The sequence below is a fragment of the Lissotriton vulgaris genome, chromosome 3_1 (assembly GCF_964263255.1).
Source record: "Lissotriton vulgaris chromosome 3_1, aLisVul1.2, whole genome shotgun sequence".
Lineage (NCBI taxonomy): Eukaryota > Metazoa > Chordata > Amphibia > Caudata > Salamandridae > Lissotriton > Lissotriton vulgaris.
In genome coordinates this window covers 978,654,843-978,677,699 of record NC_141689.1, presented here as the reverse complement: position 1 = coordinate 978,677,699, position 22,857 = coordinate 978,654,843, and the positions used below count along the sequence as shown (strand labels likewise).

Here is a 22,857-nt window from a genome sequence, read left to right as displayed (position 1 = left end):
CTATGTTAAATAGTCCCCCTGTTCAACCGTATTTTATGGTAACCTGTGAGTATAGTCAATTCTTGGAGGCCCCAACCACAAAATAACAAATTTACAAATACATCATCAGTATGAACCATTCACTTTCAATACTAGGATATTATCGGTTATAAACAATTTGAGATATGCATCAGTAGTGGACAAAAAATAAAGTTAAAAAAAAGAGTTTAGCGTTTTATATTTAGATTTTATTATGAAAAAGATCTGATCTGTTTGTTCATCATTGTTACATCAAAAATCACATACACTTTTTTAAAACATCACATTACATTTATATTAAAAAAACATTTGTAAAAAAAGAAACTGTTGACGCGGCGTTTCAGTGAAAACGTTGGTCACCTTCTTCAGGACAATTCTTTCTTATATTAAAAACAATTCTTAAGTAAATTTTGTATTGCAGAACGAATAAATTGGCTTTAAATTGTAGTACTGGAGACCTGTTTGGCTTCTAGCTGCTCAGTTGTGCTCTAGGGCGGGATCTTTTATGTGTCCTCTGCTCCTAGCTTCATTTACTCCTTTTTGACAGTTGGTGTTTATTGTTGCTGTCAACTGGATTAAGATATAATAGAGCGATACTTTTCATTAATCAATATGGTATCCTCTTATTAAAAGTCTTCCCCGTCCAACCGAACTTATCTCTTCACAATTGGTTCTGGAGGGGCTCAAGTTATGGTTTATTTTAGGAACTAGGATTCTTAACAGGAAGGTCGTAGTCCCAGTTTCTTTACTTGGAGCTTTATTTGTGAACTAATGTAGACCCTCTTATCTGTGGTTTGTCTGCACCGTTGGTTTCCCTGATTTTAAACTTTCAGGATGTTTTGTGATTTTCTGTGTTCTCCTCCATGACCGTCCTGTGTCATTCGTTAGCTGCAACTGAGCACATACACAAATATAATGTGATAAACTTGAGTTTGAATTGTCATCCGTGCTGTTTTTATTCTGTACAATGCCCTAAGTCACAAAAGACTGAACGTAGCGGGGGGCACAGCAGGCATGAGGCAGACGTGTACCTGGGTGATGTGCACTAATTCCCATCTCCTCTGTCAGCAATAAATGCTTAGGTGGAACATCAGGCCTCTATCGCAGATATTATGGAAACAAGGCTGTTCAAGAAGAGCCCACCATTTTTAGTTTATCTACACCCAGGGCCATCACGCTATACTTGAACCTTGAATGACACTGAATGGGGCTAACATCTTTTCCAGCTTTTCCATCTTTGCATGCAGAAAGGACCACAACATCCACCACGCTCTGGTGTCGCACAGTCGGTCAACAGAATCCCATCCCTGTTTGGGTGGGGACTTTTTAGGTCGAGTTTACTCGAACCTTTTGCTGTCCATCCAAAATGTGACTTTTTACGATGCAGATTTTCAAAAGTTCACGTGAAATCACGTGACCACAAGCTCCTTCGTGCACAAGCTTGCATTTCCCCACAGGCTTCCCCCTTCCAGCAGCATTTGCCACATCAAAGGGTTCCGCTGGCCCCCCGCCGTCACTTATTCACTGCCGCAGGCCAAGACTTCAAAGGGTTCAGCTGCCCCGCCCCCTGCTTCACGGCCATCTGTTCCCCAGCACCTCCCCTCTCTCTCCCCTAATTATTCACTGCTGGCCGGCTGGTTTTCCACGGCTTTCGTTTTCCGCTTGTTTACTTTCTCTGCCACTGCAAATTATTTTTTATTATTTGTTTTATTGTGTGTTAGCCACGGTGACGCCTTTACTACTTTGATGCAGAATAACGCATTGTTTTTTCCATAGTGGGAAAGTCCCATAAATTAAGCCTTGGTGGCGCAGTTGCCTATTACGTCCTCTGCAAGTGCCAGAGTTTAAGATTTGGTCTCAGGTTCGAACCCAGCGAGTCAGCTCGAACCTTCGTCATGTTTCCGACGTTTATAAAATAAGCAAAATTGAGGGGGGTGTGGCTTAGCAAGCCACGATGGCGGCTGTGTCCTGCTGAGGCTCCGCGATCGGGCTAGCATCTTGCCCTGTTCCGAGATCGCAAGGAGCCTCAACATATCCGTTTCCACACTCGGGATCCCCCTGCACGCTGGGGCACCCCTCGAGCGACCGACGACCACTGTGGAGGATCTACGTGAGCCAGGCTGCCTTCCGACGAGACCGGGGAACGCCTGCCCTGAGAAATGGCGGGCGCTGCTGAGCCCCGCGGACCCGGGAATCGCCGACATCTGGCTTGCTAGTGGACGACCCCAGAAGACATAGCCAGCAACACCAGCGGTGAACCTGCGGGACAGCCGACGGCAGCCCGACGAGATACTCGGTGCACAGCGTCTCTCTGCGCTCCGGAGCCCCGATGCACAAGATGGCGGCCGCCGCCCCGGGGCTCCGATCCACCGAGGCTGCACTCCTACCAATAGCCTGATCGGCTCCCAGATTTGATCTCCCTGCCACCACGCACCACGGGGACCAGCGAGCAAACCATCGGCACGGAGTCGACCACCCTGAACACCCGGCACCATCGGTGGGACCGGTGAGTGAAACTCTCCCCGTCCCCTCCCCCCCCCTCCCGGGGGTCTTGACTGTGGCGCCCCGACCTCGGCCTCGCAGCCACCATTCCACAGACACTGCGCTGCCACACGGCGCCTTCCTCCACCCCGGAGCTCCGGCCCGCGGGGGGGCAGCGACCACCCCGGCGCCCTGACATCAGCTTCCTATTAGGGGCCTGACCGAGCCATCGCTGACGACCAGCAGCGCGCCGCTTACACGGCGCTGAACACTGCAGAACCCCACCTCACGATCAAGGACGGGGAGTGCCGTCCTGGCTCTCCCCCCCCCCACCCCCCCCCGAGGACCCCCTGCCGGGGCCCCGAAGTCCACCACTGTGGGGAGCCACTAGACACACCGCCACCTGACCAGGGTCTCTGGAACGCGACCACCTCCACCAGCGGTGCCTGACCATAACATGGCGCCCTTGGAATCCTGACGCCGAGAGCGGCCGTTCTGTGGATAGGAGCGCCCTACCTACACTCCAGTCGACGCCAGCCCGGGCCTCCTGACCCTGCACCGCCTATCAACGCGGGCCCCTCCACGTAGAGAGGAGAGGACCCCCCCGCGAACGGACTCGCTGACCCTGGTAACTGCACACCGCCTCTGGCACCCCTAGCAGCGACCCCCCGAGGTCGAACGGACCTCGCCATACGCCCGACAGGGACCGGAGGACTTGACCGGCACCCCACTACTGCTCATCCGGGGTCACTGGGTGTCCTACCGCCCTTGAGCCACACGACGACCACAGAGGGAACCCCCCCTCCCGTCGAGCAGCACCCATGGGGAAACCAAGGGCCACCCAAACAGTCCCGGAAACGGCTGCCGAGAAAATGCCACAGACGAGGGCATGGACGCAGACTAATGCGTCGCAACCAGATCCTACGCTGTCAGCAAAGCTAGATCAAGTGCTGGCGGCGATAGAAATGTCCCGCCTCTCGATGGAGGAGAGATTGGGCACCCTGACAACAGACATTAGCCTGATTCGAGATGACCACCGAAAACTAGCAGACAGGGTGAAGGAGGGCGAGCGGAGCATGGCTGAAATGCAACCAGTGGTGAAATCACAGGAAGCAGACATGCAGGAGATCCTGCGCCGCGTGGCAACCCTGGAGGAACGCACGGTGGATTTGGAGGGACGCTCGAGGCGCTGTAACATTCGCGTGCTGGGCCTGCCGGAGGGGATTGAAAACTCGGACCCCCTGGCCTACATGGAATCCTGGACTAAATCGTTTACCCCTGACGGCGACCGGTCGCCGTATTTCTCCATCGAAAGGGCTCACAGGGTCCCAGCCCGAGCTCCCAAGTCTGGTCTCCCCCCACGGCCCATGCTAGCCAAGTTCCTGCACTTCCGAGACCGGGATGCGGTCCTCCGCGCGGCCCGGACGTCGGGTCCCCTACAGGTTGAGGACCAACATGTTATGGTGTTCCCAGACTATGCCCGAGAGGTCCAACAGCGACGTTCCACGTTCCTGGAAGTCAAAAGGCGCCTCCGCGAAAATGATCTTCAATATTCCCTACTGTTCCCTGCCCGCCTTAAAGTGATCCACAAAGGGAAAGCTCTCTTCTTCGACACGGCAGCGGACGCACAGGACTGGACCGAATTTCACTGCCCGCTAATCCCTAAACAAGGACCCCAGAAGAAACGCAACAATGACTCTGGACGATCTAGAAGACGGGGTGCAAGCCGCTCGCGAGCAAGTCACTCCAAGAGCCGGGCGTCTTCCCAGGCGGGCTCGCCCGATCTCACACAAATCATGCAGGAACGACGAGACGCTATACGAGCGGTCTCTGGACTACATTCGTCACCCCCAGCATCGGACTTGGAGGGCCCACCGCACCTGTTCACCCCAGAGAAAGACCGGGACAGTGATGGAACTATGTCAGGATTTGGCCCAATCTCTTCCCCCCTTGTTGTGACACACACGTTGGACGCTGCCTTAGCCAGTCAGCCTACTACCTCGTCATGAACGCCTGAACTGTCAACCGACATATCCTTTTCATGATTGCCTGTTTCAATGCGCGATGTCTAGAAGCCTAGACTGCTTTGCCAGATAACTGCGAGCTCCGGCGAGCGATCCACACTTCTCCTACTAGAGCCCGACTCGCGCACAGGCCCAGCAGCGACACATGCTGCCACCCCCGCGATTCTCCGTTAGTTTTCTCCCCTAGTGGGACACTAGTTTGGATATGCCACCCCCAGTGACGTATCCTCAGAATTGGGACAGTTGCCCACCCACAGTTCTAGTTGTTGTTCATTCCCCCAGTCCCCCCCCCATGTTTAAGGAAGCTTGGCGCGCAGGAGCATACATGACACGCACACATGGGCGGCACATGGGAACTGTAGAGGTGCCCCCCCCCCCGACCACGTCACCCTAGGAATGGCTGTCCCCCACTCTGACGTTAGCATCCTTACACTAAATGTACGGGGCCTACACACACCCAGCAAGCGCTACTCTGTGTACTCCTACGTACGGCGCATGGCGGCCAACATAGCGTTCTTGCAAGAGACGCACATTAACGCCACTGAACTCACCCGCCTACAGGCCAAATGGCGGGGGACCATTTGCGCCACACAATACTCAGCGTTTGCACGCGGCGCATTAATCTGGGTGAGACCTGGCACTCCCTTCCGAGCGCTCCGGCGAGTAGTTGATAGAGAGGGCAGATACGCGCTACTGGAGGGAATTCTTGATGGGCAAGGGGTACTTTTGGGCAGCATATACGCCCCCAATACAGATCAGGACCAGTTCTGGGAACACCTTACGGGCGTCCTGGCCCAGTTCACCACAGTCCCATGGGTGCTGGGAGGTGACTTTAACTGCACACTAGACCCCTCATTAGACCGTTCGCACCCCCCCCCCGCGCACTCCCCAGCCCCCCGACAGGCGGCCCTTTTCAGGGCATGGACCACACACTGGGCGCTCACTGATGCATGGCGACACTTACACCCACAGGAACGCATCTACTCCTTCCACTCGATACCACACAACCTTCGGGTCCGCCTAGACCGCTTCCTCTGCTCTGCTCCGATCCTCCCTAAGGTTACATCTACAGATTACCTGGGACGGATCCTCTCAGATCATGATGCCCACATAATACGGCTCACTTGGCGCCCCCCGCATCCGCCAGTCCCCACCTGGCGCCTCCCCAGAGACTGCCTAATGGACCCGGTCTTCACAGACGCGCATAAAATCAGCATACGCGACTACTTCACGCATAACGAGAATACAGCGTCATCGGTGCTAGTGGAGTGGGACGCGTATAAAGTGGTGGCAAGAGGAGAATGCATCAAGCAGATAGTGGGGGTCCGCCGCACCTTAGAACAGTCGCTCTTAACGTCGGAACAGGCTTTAGCTGCCCTCACCAAACGGCCTGACGACTCGGAGGAACACGCCGTACTCACGGCTGAGGCCAAAACGGATTATCAAATGGCTTGTGCTGACCTCCGTAAGTATAATTTCAGGGCATACGCCTCGCGGGTACACAAAGACAGAGATAAAACCGGGGCGCTCCTGGCCTGGATGGCGAAGCAGGACACGGAAATCAAGCCGATCACGGACATTCTCAACCCGGAGGGTGTACTGGTGCAATCACAAGCGGAGATTCTCCTAGCATTCCACCGCCACTATGCACGAGTGTACGAAGCCCCGGCATGTTGTACCCTGTTTACCGCAGATCAGTTTTTAGACCCTCTGACGCTGCCCACGATATCGGACTCCGACAAACGCACGCTAGACGCCAAGATAATCCCCTCTGACATCACCCGAGCGATACGCGCCATGTCCCGGAATAAGGCACCGGGGCTGGACGGCTTTCCACTGGAATACTACGCTATGTTCTCTCCCCTGGTGGTTCCCCGTCTGTCTCGGATGTTTGGGGCGTCACTCCACCTGGGGACACTACCCCAGTCGCTACGGGAATCCGTGATTGTCACCTTCCTTAAACCCCACAGGGATCCGCTTCACATGGGGTCATACCGACCTATCACTCTCCTGTCGGCTGACTGCAAGATACTGGGGAAGATCCTAGCTGATCGTTACGCGCAGATCATACGCCCGCTGGTCCACCCCGACCAATGCGGCTTCGTCCCCGGGAGGAACACCTCCCAGAACCTTCGCCGAATCTTCCATATCCAAGATCAGGTACGCGACGGATTTCCCCGCGCTGCCTGCCTCATTATGGACCTGGAGAAGGCGTTTGACACCCTCACCTGGCCCTACCTGTTTTCGGTCCTGCGACGCCTTAATCTCGGCCCGACGCTCATGGCATATACCCGCCTCCTATACACCGACCTCACTACTCGAGTTCGTATTGGGAAGCGTATCTCGCCGGCGTTTGCAGTCCGACGCGGCACGAGACAAGGCTGCCCCCTGTCACCCCTCTTGTTTGCGCTAGCAGTCGAGCCGCTGGCGGTTCGACTGCGTCGGGAGGGCGTGGCCTGGGGAATACCGCTTGCAGACGGGACCCATTGCGTGTCCATGTACGCGGATGATCTCCTCCTATATGTCCGAGACATTGAAATGGACCTGACCCCCATAGGGGCCGCATTGGCGGACTTTGCCTCTGCCTCGGGTCTACAGGTCAACTGGGACAAGTCTGTGGTTTACCCCCTACACCCGGACCTGCCCCCCCGAAACATCGACCTCGGACCGCATAGCCTTCCATGGTCCACGGAAGCTCCCCGGTACCTCGGCGTCCGCTTATACCATTCTCCGGCGGCCATCCTTGAAGGCAATCACCGCACGGTACTCGAGAGTCTGCGCCCGACGGTCGCCTTCTGGAGCACACTACCACTGGCCCCGATTGGGCGGATAGCCCTTGCTAAGATGGTGATGCTCCCCCGGCTCCTCTACCATTTCACAAACCTACCGGTGATACCACCCAGGTCCTTTTTCCGCGACGTTGATTCCCTCTTAGGAACTCTCATTTGGGGAGCGGGCCGCCACAGAGTCGCCCTGAAAACTCTTCAACTCCCCACAACACAGGGGGGACTCGGAGCACCGTCCTTCGAGGCATATTTCCTCGCAGCACAGCTCCAGTGGCTGTCCTACTGGACAGCGGACCGTTACCCTCAGGAAACGGTTACCCCTACGGGCAGAATCACAACTCCGGAGCTCACCCGTCTGCTCCTCCCGGGCACCAAGCCACGGCGCACTTACCCCCTCCAAGTGACGATTGCGCGCCGATGTATGCAACGGATACACCGGCTGTCCCTCGCTAGACCCCCATACTCCCCGTTGCTGCCGTTAATAGGCGCCCCCAGGCAGGATTCCTACTTTACGGCCCCACTACTCGCCGACTGGTCCCGCTGTGGTATCACAGAACTGGAGTCACTCCTCGAGGAGGGCCAACTGAAACCGTTGGACCGCCTGATCGCAGAATACGGGCTCCCCCCAGGCCAATTCCTCAGGTATAGGCAACTACTCGACGGATACCGACCCCATTTCAATCTCCAAAATGGCGAGCCGGACACGCATCCAGTAATACATACCATTCTACATATGGGGGTGGGTCGCCACCTGGTCACGTGGCTATACAAATCCATCCGGGAACTCTCATACACCCCCCTGACGACCCTACGGGCCACCTGGGAAGAGGACATAGGCCGGGCTTTGCATGACTCGGAGTGGACAAAAGCTCTAGAGGCCCCTAAACGCGTCTCTAGGAACGCCCGCTTCAAAAATATTCAATATTATATATTACACAGGGCATATCTCACTCCAGCGCGGTTGCAGAAGTTCTACCCCTCCACGCCATTCCTGTGCCCCAGATGCTGTTCCCCAACTGCGAACTTCCGTCACATGTTCTGGGACTGTCCCAATCTTCAACCCTTCTGGCAGGACGTACATAACACACTGCGGGACCTCACGGGTCTCACCACACTAGACACCTGGGAGTCCAGTGCATTGGGCATCCTCCATATATCTAAACATGACCCGGTGCATAGGCGCTTCGTGTCCTTAGCGCTCCTACTAGCCAATAGATGTATAACCATGCGCTGGCGATCCCCAGAGGGTCCCCCCATAGCACAGTGGAAGGGGGCGGTTAGCAAATGGGCGGCAGCGGAGGAAGACGCCTTAAGGGAAGAAGAAGCCAAGGGCGCGCGCAAACTTCCCATCTCCATGGAATGGGCCATGCTCCTTCACAGCTTCCGCCAGTCCACGCAGGCTGGAGACCCACCTGACCTGTTCCCTCCCCCCACCCAAGAAAGCCGGTAGCCTTCACCTGAAGTGAGCCACCCCAGAGGCGGGCCCCGATGACCCCTTACGCCCTAGGCAATTCCTCGCATGCCAAGCCATCCATGGGCATCTCGAATCCCCCCCCCCCCCCCCCCTCGACACCCGCCGCCATCATCCCCCTACTTAGACCCTGCTCGCGCCCACATGCTTCCCTCCCACAGTTCTGTTACTCCCCTGTTCACTGGTAACACTGTTATGCGCACAGTGCTGATCTGGATCCGGCACGGCCACGGCATGAGAGTACCCATCTGATCTTATTCATTGCCCCTGTGGCGATACCGCCCCATCACCTCTCAGCCTATAGGAGCCTTTACATGATCATACTGCACTGATTCACCGACATCATGTTTATGTGCGCCAGCTCTCTATAGTTAGAAAATGTTGCACACATAAGCTGTTCGTGGCTGAATGTTGAGGCCACGTCAGCGGACTGTTTACGCTGTACTAAACAATTTCTTTTTACTGCAACAATAAAAACAAATTTAAATAAAAAAAAATAAGCAAAATTGAGCTCTAAAACAACAAAATGGTTAGGACCACTTGGATGCTTGTTCTGAGAGAGAGGGCTTCTAAAACCGGTCACAATATAGCGCTTTCTCTCTAACTGCAGTCAAAACATGAGGTTTTTAGGAGCTATACCGTCCCCCCACCAGATACCTTGTGGCATTCCTTTCGGACCATTCTGTCTTATGCTCCTCATAATGTATGCAATGTCACAGCTTCTTTAGCGGTTTAAATTAAAATTCCAAATGTAGGATCGTGACAACCAAGTCCATCCCTGGGAAGACAACAGCTCACAGAATATATAGCAGGCACCGATCTGAAGTCATCTGTGCGCTTTACATGAGCACTGCTTGCATTCAAAGTGCACATATACATTTTTTAGACGCAGGGAGGTTAAGTAATTTGCAGAGAATTACCCCATGTTTGAGCCTTCTCGCAGACTCAAACATGGCCCCCAGCTTTAAAATCGGCCCTCTAACCGTTAAGCTGCACCCTCTCCCGACAGGGTGTTACTTTAACATTAAAAAGAGTAACTGGGTTTCATTGGTGTATGGCTGTGTCCACAATCACAGCCTGTTGGATGGCGAAAGAATGCACAGGAGCTCCTTTGATGCGCAGAAAAATGTGTTTTAAAACTGTGCACTTAGCGCAGAAGGGCACGTGTGCATAAAACGCCACGTGCACACTATTTCCCCATTTGGTAGACGATTGCTGGGGCCAGAAGTATCGGCGTCCTGTCGCACCCCGTGGATTGTGTTATGGCACTTCAGGTGTGTCCTTTTAGCGCTCTGAGGGGCAGATTTACTTTGTTATGCACTAATCAGAGATAACATCGCCATAAACAGAGGTCCGGAGGAAGGCGCGATCTTTCCTCCTTAGTTGTGACCTTCCTGGTAGGTGGGGAGAGGGGACATAAAACAATTCAGGGGATGGGAGGGAGAATGCGTTTTATTTAGCACAATGGTATTAGGGTTACTTAATGCACTAATTAAGTTCCATCGATGGGCTGGGTCCGTCCTGAATGCCATGGCTGCAGGGGTGGACACCAGGGCAGGTTAATACAGTGCCGGTTACACTTCTGCTCGTTTCTGAGGTGACCTCGAATAACCGGACGCCAAGCCGTCATCTCTGTGTTAGTGTCGACAGAATGCTCGAGGAGACCCGTGATTGTAGGGCCAGAGGGTCGCAGATTAACATAATCTTCCCAAAAGTTATTTACAAAAGTTTAAGCTATTGCCATTATAAATTACAATAACTTTTATTTACGTATTAATTGCTAAAAAAAATAAAAGCCATTGTTATTTGTAATATTAACAAATCTATGTCATGTAAATACAACACATATTGCATTACAAATGCTATAGGTGTCACGTATGCGAAAGTTAAAACTATTAGCATTGTAAATGACAAAGCAATTTAGATATTTTCAAAACCAACACATTAATCAAAATTTGTCATTTACAATACCAATAGATCAAACTTTCCTAATGCGAGACCTATTGCATTGCAAATGCTTGTTGTACTTTAGTGGGTCGAGCTGCTTGCAGCGTGGGTGCCCCACAGGCTGAGCCCACATGAAAGCAATTGAGCAGTGGGACATCATCTACAATTTGCTCCAGGAAGATATAGTAACTGAGGCCCAAAGCAGGTACGTTCTAAACTGTGAGAGTAAATTAGTGGGGAGCTTTAAATCCTTGAACCTACCTGGGGAGTGGAGTATCGGGCTAAAGGGCAGTGACGTAGTAGGGGGAGGGTGCTCCACCCTGGGCAGCACAAGTCTTGGGGGTGGCGGCCACCTCCCTCCTTACCTGCAGCAGTAGCAGGAATCACCAGCACCCGACACCCCCCCCAACCATCTTACATGCAGGCAGCAAACGTGAGGACCACCACGGGCGGCACAAGGTCTAGCTACGCCAGGACTTCAAGCCGGCAGGGTGTCCACGACTGAATAATTTGGCGTGAAGAAACCATTTCAGCCTATTAAGTATGATGCCAATAAATGCAACAGACTGATTAGCTTTGGACAAATGCAAAGCTGTGGGGGGGCGTGGCTTGCGCCCGGCGAGGACGGCGGCTCTCATGTGAGCGCTCCAGGTCGGTGAGGGACTTCGCCACGTTCTCCCAACTCTTGACACCTGCAAACGTCGCATTCCTCACCCGAACATCAGGGACAGCACCGGGCTTCCAAATGCGGCATTAACGAAGCGGCGGAACGTCCGCTTTTTTCAATTTCTCGGCAGACGCGGTTCTTTCATAGTCGCGACCGCCATTTTGAATCTTCGCAACGCCCGCTACGGAGCACCCGCCTGCAGGACATGCTTGCCACACAAGGAGCCTCGCCTCACGCCAACTGCCCCTGGTGAGCCATTATCCACAGGTTAGCAACAACGCTGCATTTCTTTGAGGAACGCTGCCTTTCAATGCGTTTTTCTTTGCATTTTGCTACATCACCTCATCGGCGGCCATTTTGTGTACTACAGCCTTCCCCACACAATCTGCATGTAGGCGCAGCTGCAATATATTCTTCAATATAAGCGCAGTAATTTATGCTTCCCTGCATTTCTTCATTACAATTGGTGGCGCTCCTATACATTATGCTGGCACATCCACCTTTATGTGCGCAGCTTTATTACATATTGCATCTCGTCTAAAGAGTTTATTTTGCTTCATACTGTGCCAAGTATCAGCATTTCATCTTCATGTTGATTTCTTGCTCTACTCATTTATGGGTCAACCCCTCCAGTTAAATGCATGAAGGCTGCATTGAACATTTTCTAACTCTTTGGCACTCCTGAATTCACAACAGACTGCCTATCCTCCATTTCTCTTTTTATTTTTTGGAGCTTGTATTCCTTACCTCACTCAAGAGGTCTTGACCAATTTCTGAGACGCCCACAGGCACGCACTGATTACAACTGGATTTTCTTCCTTCCCAACCATATCTTTTTTGTATGGAAAGAAGGACAACCCCTCGCACTCTCAAGTCTCCACGTCGTGTTTTTATTAAGAACTCGAAAGTCTTCTCAGCACTGGCGCACCTTGAGGCCTCCCAAGCGCTTGCCATCCAGATGTCACAGTCTAATACAGAACGGCCTACCCAACCTCCAGGGAAAGTGACCACGAAACGCCTCAAAAAAGACCCTCCATCACCGTCTGGGTCCACATCGGCTGTCTCCATGGAGTTGCTACTAGAAGAGATCCGTGCCCTCAAGCCATATATGGAAGAGACCAATTTGAAACTGCAGGTTCTTACGGATAACTGGTTCCAGATGGATGCTAGAGTGACTAATGTAGAACATTCTCTCACGTCTCTTCAAGAGTCCTCCTCAAAGGTGACACACATGCAGCCTCAGATCTCCTCTCTCCAAAAACAAGTCGAAGAATTGGAGAACCGAAACAGGCGCAATAACCTCCGGCTCTACGGCCTGGCGGAGAATTGTGAAGGGACTGACCCCATTGCCTTTTTCAAATCATTTCTACCCAAGCTTCTTCATTTGCCTGAAGGTACAACGCTTAACATCCAGAGGGCACATAGGCTAGGTCGCCTACCTTCTACTCCTTCCCCCTCTTCACGGCCAAGAGGTGTCATCATGTACTTTTTAGAATATACTGACCTGCTCAAAGTCATCTCAGCGGCCCGTGCATCACCTCGTCTTCAATGGTCAGGTTCCAACCTCTTCTTCGCGCAGGACTACGCCAGGGCCACAGCCAGCCGCCGCAAAGCCTTTTTGGATATGCGACCAGAACTTCGTGCCATTGGAGCCAGATATGGCCTTTTCCACCCCTGCCTATTCAGAGTGACCTACAACAACAAAACTACGACATATGAGGATCCTGTTCGCCTTCGAAGCTTTTTGAACGCTACCCAAGCCTCTGATATGGACTTTTCCAGCTCCTCATCAGCTTTCCCGCCTTGATTCCTGAGTGACGCAGCACTGAAGTTTCAATTAGTCTGCATGTTTATCATGCACTGTTGAATGTATTACTGTTTGTTTAGCCCACGTTTTCCGATGTTACAGGTTTTCTTGTTCCCCCTCTCACTCTACATCATCTTTTCTTGTATCCCTGTTCGTTAGTCAGTTTTGTTCATTACAATTTCCTTACACAACTTCTTGTCATTTATTACTACTTTGTTCTTATCTTCTTTCATTCGTCTCACTCATTATTGTTCTCCTCCCTTTTCCTTGCAGGTTTTACAATACGTATGGCGTCTCTCCCCTGACCTGTTGTTCCGCTTGCATTGGACGCTTGCTTCCTTTGCCCGGCGCTCCCCCCTCATCCATTTTCTCGTGTATCTTCCCCCTGGTGATCAACCCTCCCCATCTCTACCCTTCGTAAGTATGTTTTCCCTTTCTTCCCGGTTGTTTACTTTCCTTCTTCTATCTTTTTCACTCTTAAGTTCCTCAATTTCCTTTGTTTCACAGGTGTCTCTCTCTATTATCTTCCGAATACTCTTCTACTACCATCTTCTTCCTATCTCTCTCATTACTTCTTGGACTACCTTCTCATCCCTTCCACATCGATCACTTCTATCTTCCTCTTCCTCACCCTATTTCCTCTTTCTTCATTCCTTTACTAATTATTGTACTGTATTAACTTTCATCGATTTTCTTATTCTCCTTGACTTTTTTAATCTTCTGGGTCTCCTTTATACCTCCTTATCTGTCTCTGCTTTCTTCCTCTCTGATATGATATGTCTCTGAAGGTAATCACATGGAATGTTAAGGGCATTAACTCCCCTATCAAGCGACAAAGAATTTTATCGCATCTTTCACATTTGAATGTGGACATTGCTTTTTTACAAGAAACCCATTTATCTGCTGAAGAATCTGTCAAACTGAAGAGAAGCTGGGTGGGTGATGTTTATTATTCCCCTGGGGATGGCAAACGTAATGGTGTTGCTATTTTGTGTCACAAAGCTCTTTCTCATTCCCTGCTTGCTCAGGAATCAGATGCTGATGGTCGATGGATATATGCCAAGCTCTCTATCAAGAATGTTCCAATTTCTCTCCTAAATGTTTATGCCACTACCACTGGTGATCCCACTTTTTGGTACTCATTCTCCCAGCATATCACCAGATTCAATGATGATAATTTTATACTGGCAGGAGATTGCAATCAGCCCCTAGATCCCTTTCTAGATAGGAACTCCAAAGCACACTTCACCCCTAACAAATCTCATAAATCCTTCTCTCAAGCTATCAACAAACTCACTGATGCTTGGCGTTTATGTAACCCAGTACTTCAGGAATTTACTTTCTATTCCCCATGCCACCATTCCCAATCTTGAATTGATTACATTTTTGTTACCCACAACATTGCCCAAACCCTCACTCATGCGGAAATTGGTCCAATTTTACTTTCTGACCATGCCCCCACATTAGTTCAATTGGACATCTTACCCAAATCAATAGGCCCTAAACGCTGGCGTTTCAACAATTATCTCCTCCTAGTCCCTAAATTTACTACCTCCTTCACTTCCTTCTCCCATGAATTTTTCTCCCTCAACGATGATTCCCCTGTCCCCAAACACACTATTTGGGATGCCTTTAAGGCGGCGGCAAGAGATTTCATCATTGGCTTTGTTGCTAAGAAACGTAGGGCTGCTCGCGATTTTACTAGGGCTATCCTTCTGGACATTAAGAAATTGGAGCATTCTTATTTTACTTCCCGCTCACAGCAAACTCTAACTGCCCTAGTTAATGCTAAGATGAAATTTAACAAAAAATCTACAGATGATGCATCCTTGTACTTACTGAAATCTAGTGCCAAGTTCTATGGAGGCAAGAATAAGGCGGGCAAGATCTTAGCCAATTATCTCAAGGTGAAACACAATAAATTAAACATTGAATCAATCTACGACGCCAATTCAAATCTCAAACACACAGACGCAGACATCCTCACTGAATTCTCTACCTTCTACAAGACCTTATACTCCTCTGAAACTCAGCCTTCTTCCCACTCTTTAGACACATTTTTCTCCTCCATTCAAAAACCATCTCACTTTCCACTTGACCTCTCTCACTTAGAACTTGATATATCCCAACAAGAATTACTCAAAGCGCTTCAAACCCTCCAAAAAGACAAGGCCCCTGGGCCGGACGGCTTCACAGTAGAATTTTTTCTCCACTTTTCAAAGCTTCTCATCCCCAGACTCCATTCCCTTATTGGCACCTTCCTTTCCTTGGGTTCCTCCTCGGGCTCTTTTTCAGACGCTCATATTTGCCTCATACCCAAGGAGGGGAAGGATCCTCAACATTGCAAAAATTACAGGCCGATATCTTTGCAAATATTTTATAGTCAATATTGACCAAAGTCTCTTGCGGCACGCCTTGATCTCCTTCTTCCAGATCTTTTGGGAGAGGAACAGTCGGGCTTTGTCAAAGGTCGCTTTATCACAGACAACACCAGGCTCCTCTTCAATATTCTCTCCAAATCTCGCCCTTTACCCCATCCCCTTGCGGCCATTGCCCTGGATGCTGAAAAGGCGTTTGATAGGGTTGAATGGACCTATCTATTTCACACTCTCCGTTGGTTTGGTTTCGGTCCTGTTTTTATATCCTTAATTTCACTACTTTACTCTAACCCACGTGCAGCGGTTTGTGCCAATGGTCAAATATCTTCTTTTTTTTTATTTAAAAAGAGGTGTTCGTCAAGGCTGCCCTTTATCCCCTTTTCTCTTTAATTTGGCCTTAGAACCCTTCCTCTCCAAGCTCCGTCAAAACCCCTCCATCCAGGGTTTCCAACTGTCAGACTCCCACATCAAACTAGCCGCCTATGCGGATGACATTTTGTTATTTGTCTCCAACCCCTCTGTTTCAATTCCCGCCTTTCTCACTGAAGTCCACGCCTATTCCCAAATATCTGGCTATAAACTCAATAATGACAAATGTGAGATCCTCCCCTTAACTAAATTCACATTCAAACCCGATTTTGCCGCCTCTAATTTCACGTGGAAACCCTCCAATATCAAGTACCTTGGAATGCACATTACCCCTACCATCCCAGACACTGTTTCCTTGTGCATGTCCAAATGCATTCAAAAATTAACGGATCTCACATCCAAGTGGCACCCCCTTTACCTATCCTGGTGGGGTCGCCTTGACACTATTAAGATGATGTTGTCTCCCATTGTTCTTTACACCCTCTCCAATATTCCGGTCCCGGTCCCCTCCAAATTTTTCAAAAAGATCAACTCTATTCTAATGTCCTTTCTTTGGAATAAAAAGAAGTCACAAATGTCTCTAGCGCGTCTGATTCGTCCCAAATCAGAAAGTGGGGCTAACTTTCCTGACTTCCCAGCTTACCACAAGGCGTTCCAATTGAGGCAGGCTTCTTTTTGGCTACAAGACCCTGACACCCCATGTCCTTTATGGGCCAAATTTGAACGCCTCCTTCTTTCTCCCTTCTCCTTTGCTGAATACCTCTCCTTCTCTCGCAAACCCACCTCTATCTCAACTCCGATTCATAAATTTACCACTAAATTACTCCTTTCTTCCACTCACTTACCTCCTATTACCATTGCTGACTTCCTTTCTTCCCCCATATGGCATAACACGTCCTTACTCATCCGTGACAGACCCTTTTTTTGGAAAACTTGGCATACTCGAGGTCTGAAGTGGATCTCCCAACTTTTTTCTCACTCCTCTTTCTTATCTTTTGACACCCTTCGCTCCCTCTATGATTTACCCACTTCCTTTGCACGCAAATATCACTTGCTTAAAAACACAGTCCTGACGAAATACAATGGCCTTTCTCAGCCCTGCTCCCCTCCTGCTTCACCCACTTCCACTTCCACACTACATTCCTTCTTACGCAATACACCAAAAGCTGCTGCTATTTACAAATTCCTTCACGCTGGTGAGACTCCAAGACCTAAATCTAAAGTGGAAGAGTCCTGGGAGCATGATTTGTCTGTTTCTTGGTCGATTTCCTTCTGGGATAAAATATGGACCAAACTTCGCAAATCTTCCAGAGCAGCAACCCCCACTCAGACTTTGTTTTTTATTTACAACAGACTCCTTTTCACACCCTCTGACCTTCAAAAACGCTTTCCCAATACCCCTCACACATGTTGGTCTTGTTCGTCACCACAAGCCAATTTATTTCATATGTTATTTTTATGCACTCATGTTCGTAGTTTTTTGTAACAGGTTTGGGCTCAAATTAATTCAATCTTCCACACCTCTATCCCTTTCGCTCACGCGCATATTTTTATGGGTAGCCTCTCCTCTTGCTGGGATGACGTTGATCTAAAACCCCAGATTGTTGACTTATTACTTGCCGCTGCCTTCCAACAAATAACGGTCAACTGGAAAGACTTCTCCAAAATTTCCTTCAAGGCATGGTGGTTTAATGTATACCATAACCATAGACTCGATACTGCTCATGTTTTCCCGGTATGTATGGCTACTAAACGCATGGACCTCTGAACTCCCGTCACACTTTATCTGGACCCTTGTAGCAAACGCTTGTTTCACCCTCCGCCTCCACAACAGGAAGTCCCTAAACCTCCTTAATCGCTCGATACATTCCACTTATCCTCCATTGTACCATTTTTTTTTTTTAATTCTTTCCATTGTTCTCATACTTTTCATATTTTGTGCTTAATGTATTTTCTCTTTTGCCTTTTCCTTTTCTCTCATCTTGTACCCAGATTTCTTTTATTATAATGCTTGCATTTGTATGACTGTATTATTCTGCTCAGAATCTTTAATTTGACATCACATTGTACTTTGTTTTGACACCTGGTTTTCTCTCTTATTATTATCAAATAAAATTTTCTTGAACTTAAAAAAAATGCAAAGCTGTGAGCCCTTTTAATAAGGGACAGGAAAACCAGTCTGGGCTGGTCATGTATTTCTGTCATTTTCCCACTGGGCTTCAGGTACAGGGGCTTGCTTCTTCCAGAGTAGGATGAGGTGCCATGGCCCACCTTGCCCCGTGGCCCCCTTCTATTTGCGCACTCCTGCAGTGTGAGGGTGTTTTCAATAGTTTTACTTGGAGGATGCTGGTATCCACTCTAGCTCTGAAAAAAACCATTGATTGTCAACAGCTCTGCCACAATTAGCAAAGTAGTAAGCACAACAGAAAGACCTCCAGCTTCTGGAACAGCGCCTAAAATACTGGCGTAAAGTGGGCCCCAAAATATTTAGCTATAAAGGAAGGGGACACTTTGCATCATCTACTTTACCAGGAAGGGTTTACCTTAAAGAAACATTGTAAAATTAAAGTAAATCTAAGGACGTATCGATTGACAGCAATGAAACAGTTTTATGGCCTAGTTTTCCACGCTAGGCTTGTGTGGGTGAAAGAGCAGACATAAGAATTAAGGTGGCATCACAGATAAACCACTATTGAGTATGAGATTTAAAAGCTGAAAAATAAATCAACATTTTCAGTCAACACTGTACACTCTCCTATACCGGCTGGTCATGCGGAGGGCAGCTCACACCAATACAAGTCTGATGCTAAAGTAGAGAAATGTACTATGAACTTAAATGTCTTGAAAAGTGGTTGTTTGAAGTTCTTCCAATTAGTAAATTAAACTACCCAACATGTTTAAATTGTATTAAGGCTAATTCATGGATAAACAGTGATCCTAGGGAGACCAGCATTATTTGTAAACAGTAATCTGGAGACAATGGAAAATCCTCACCACCCATCCTAGAAAACAAGCATTTACAGGTGTATTAGATTTCACCTTGTTCAAATCTCTCCCCAAAACCCAAACCCTGGAAATGGCACGTTCCTTGTATATAAGTTTACTTGCACTGGTTCTTAAGGGACAGGGGGTAACTTGAATGGAATGAGTGGAGGAAAAGAAACTGAAACTGTGGTGCCCCAACAAATATTGGTCTCCATTATAGCATAGTCTGCTTTATGAAATTGCACCACACGTGGCATGAAACCACAGCTTTAGTCAGCATAGGGCTTTCTTGAGACTTGGTGTACATCTGTTCACTTGTTTTTGCAATATTTTAGTTGCAAAAAGGTGTTCAGGAGACGATTAACGGCTGAATTTGAGATATCTTCCCCGTAAGTGTGCAAACTGGGACTGGTTGAAAATTCTAATTTCAAAAATTAAAGAAATTTTCCCCATGACCAAAAATGGTAGCCAGAGATCTTTGGAGGAATTGCAATATGTGATGATCAGATGGTATTTGTGGCAACAGCCATTATCAGATGCCAGGTAACGAAGCCTGCATCCCTAGGGTCCTTAATGAGCAAGAGGAGCACCTCCTAACCCCAGGAGAAATGTGGGTGGTCCCAGAGGGACAGATCCTACTCCTACCTCAACAGATTCCCCTGTTTTTTGCGTGCTGTTTGTGGATTTTAAGTTTGAGTCATGGAAATTATTTATGGCCTGCTGATTCACAAGTCAATCAAAAAACAAACAAAAAATTAAATGCACCCTGCACATGTACAGAGTCAAGGTGTCTGCACAGACAGCACTTTGGACAGTAGGGAAGGGCACTACTGGTGTGGGTAGGAAAAGTACAGCGCATCGGACCCAGGCCCACCATCCAGATCTGCTGTGCATGGCTGAAGGCTATACTTGGCTGGTCTGGATGGGACGAGGCTGGTACATATCCTGGCCTACGGCTATGCCCTGTACCCAGACGTCTCACCTCATTCAGTGGGACAGGTTCTCTGTCCAGAGGCGGCTGCAGACTGTTGAAGGCATGAGCCAATGGTTTGTGTAAGATGGAAGCTGAATCTGGTCATAGGCTAGTTCTGGGCACAGAGTCAACTGCGCATGACCAACGACTATTCATGTAATGTATTTCCTTTGTAAAGGAGATCATATATATTATTCACAATCCTAAAAAAAAAACATTGAAAACTATTCTCAAAGGAGAGTTATGATAAAAGGCCCAGAAGATAAAAAGAATTGCTAAAAAAAACTGCTTATGACCTCAAACATGTCGCAGATGACTTTGCAAGTGATTTAACTAATGATACCACTATGGAAGACCAAGAGAGTGTACAAACACATCTCTAGGCACAGGAATTTAAATTTGAGCAGGCACTACAATGAAGGTCAACCAGTTATGAAACTAGAAACCATAATTGCTCTATTGAACAGACTAGGAATGCAAAGAATGTACTTCAACCTGCTGCTGAATGACAGGGAAAGTGATGCAGGGTTAATGGGGGAAAGTGATGCCGGTGTAAATGGATACCGGTAATAGCGCTTAGGAGTCCACGTCCCTGCAGGTGTTAGGTGTAGGGCCAGGCACATGGCTTAACCAGGACTTGTGCCTATTTCTGAGAACGGTTGAAGGTAATTTGCAGTGGAATTAGATAGTATGCAGTCTTGGCACAGGTCCAGGCTTTAAGCCAAACTATGCACTCAATACTCAATGCACATGGCTGAAGTCCTTCTGCTGTGGGTTGTAACCAGATGGGGAACTGGCACAGATCCGGTGGCCAACCCTTGCTGCACAGAGCTGAAGTCCATGCACAGAGAGTTATGTCAATATAGGTGCTGGGCGTACTACTTTTCAGAAGCTGAAATCCTACTTGACATTAATAAATAATACATTACGACAGAGAATCTGTAAATAACATGCATACGCAAACAATTGTGGAGCCAAAGTGATGTAAATGTTTAGATGACTTGTGATGTCACCCTATGAAGTTACATAAATTATGCTATATCTGTTACTAAAAGTGGCTTTAGGTTGAAACTATATTAGAACATTGGAATGTTGGAAGCTCCATTGAAAACAATGGAGTAGCTCCGGGCTTATAATGACTGTTATAAGCCCGAGCTCCAACATTCCAGTGCTTCTTTGTTCACAGCTCTGGCTGTGAACAAAGGCTTTAGAGAGCCTTAAGGGATTTCAATCCCCTCTCGCTCTCTAAAGCCTTTGTTTAATTTGCTAGAGCATTCTGCCCTCTAGTGGCAGAATGTTCGAATAGCCTTATAGCCCTTCGTAGCTGAGCTATACCGGCGATTAGAACATTGGAATGTTGGGAGCTCCATTGAAAACAATGGAGTGCTCTGGGCTTATAATGGCTGGTATAAGCCTGGAGCTCCAACATTCCAAAGTTTCTTTGTTCACAGCTCTGGCTGTGAACAAAGGCTTCAGGGAGCCTGAGGGGATTCCAATCCCCTCACGCTTCCAAAAGGCTTTGTTTTTTTGTTAGAACATTCTGTCCTCTAGTGACAGAATGTTCTAATAGCCTTATAGCCCTTCGTAGATGGGCTATACCGATATTAAAGTCCCTCTCCCTTGTTAAAGGCCCTCGCCTTTGGCTCGGGGCCTTTAACGCTGGAGAGGGCCTTTAATAGCCGGTATAGCCCTCTACGGCGGGCTATAGGCTATATTAAAGTCCTGCTGCTTTGTTAAAGTCCCCCGCCTTCGACCCGGGCCTTTAACACTGCAGCAGGCCTCTAATAGCCAGTATAGCCCACTACGGCGGGCTATAGGGCTATAATATTTCTTCAACTGAACTTATTTTGAGGGAAATCCATTTATTTTACTTTTAATTTTCATCTTCTGAGTCCTTAACCATTACTATTTCAAGGGTTTCAGTGAATATTACATATTGCATGCAGTGTAGATTCAATATTTATTCCATATAATTCAAAGAATACCGCAGAGTATAAATTATATTTTTTTTCTGGAATAGATACCAATTTGACCTTTTCAAAACTCATTTCATCACGGACTGCTATAAAGGTAGTTGACAAGTTAATCAACATGATAAGTGGTATGATAGTCTCCAAGTACTAATTCTACTCAAAAGACAAAAGTCACCAGATCGAGTGAGATACGGAAGGCTGATCTAGCTCTATGTGGAACCTGTTTGTGGTGAAGATTGTGATAGTGTGACAATAGGAGCACCTTGTGGATGTCCTTGCAATGTTTCTATTGTGTACTACTCTTGCATATGGACTAAAAAAAAAAAAAACTCACTACTCACTGAAACTGGTGGTGCTCAATTAGTTGCAAGTGCAAACCCTACTAAAAACACTTGGTTGTAATGCTAGTATTTGTATCGGTCCGCCTCTGGCATGGGGGTTGTAGCGGCACAGTAACAAGTTCAGGGCTCGAAAAATCATTCAAATGTTACTAGACCTGCAGGTCTATTAACTTGAATAATCTACTCGACCAAACTTTTATGTACTTGACCCATGAACTGGTCTAAAGATGTGTGGTCTTAGGCAAATATTTTTTCTTGCAGAGATGCCTTTTTCTTCTTTATCACATAAGAGATCACCTTCAAATATGTAAGTTCACTATTTCTGCTGTACAAAAAAACTCTATTTACAAGACTAAATGTTGGCTCTATGTATAATAAGAATTGATCCCACATAGAAGGTACAAATGATCCCTGGCTTGCCTCTTAGTTCACTAATAGCATTGTCATCTGGGCAGAAGCAGGAACATTTTCCAGATGATGTTTAAAAACTAACTTTTCATAAATATACTCCTAAAGCATGATGTGATAGTGCACTATAATTTACAGATAGCACATTTCTCATTGAAATGGCCATAAAACGTTGCCACTAACATATAGTTTTACTGAAAAAAACCTATCATGCATAAACAATGTTTGG

General features: G+C 48.2%; 1 protein-coding gene across 1 annotated transcript in view; it reads right to left on the bottom strand.

Moving 5' to 3' along the window:
- Window positions 1-22,857, bottom strand: part of LOC147727286 (guanine nucleotide-binding protein subunit alpha-14) — a 520,494-nt gene that overhangs the window by 35,714 nt on the left and 461,923 nt on the right. The window lies entirely within an intron of this gene.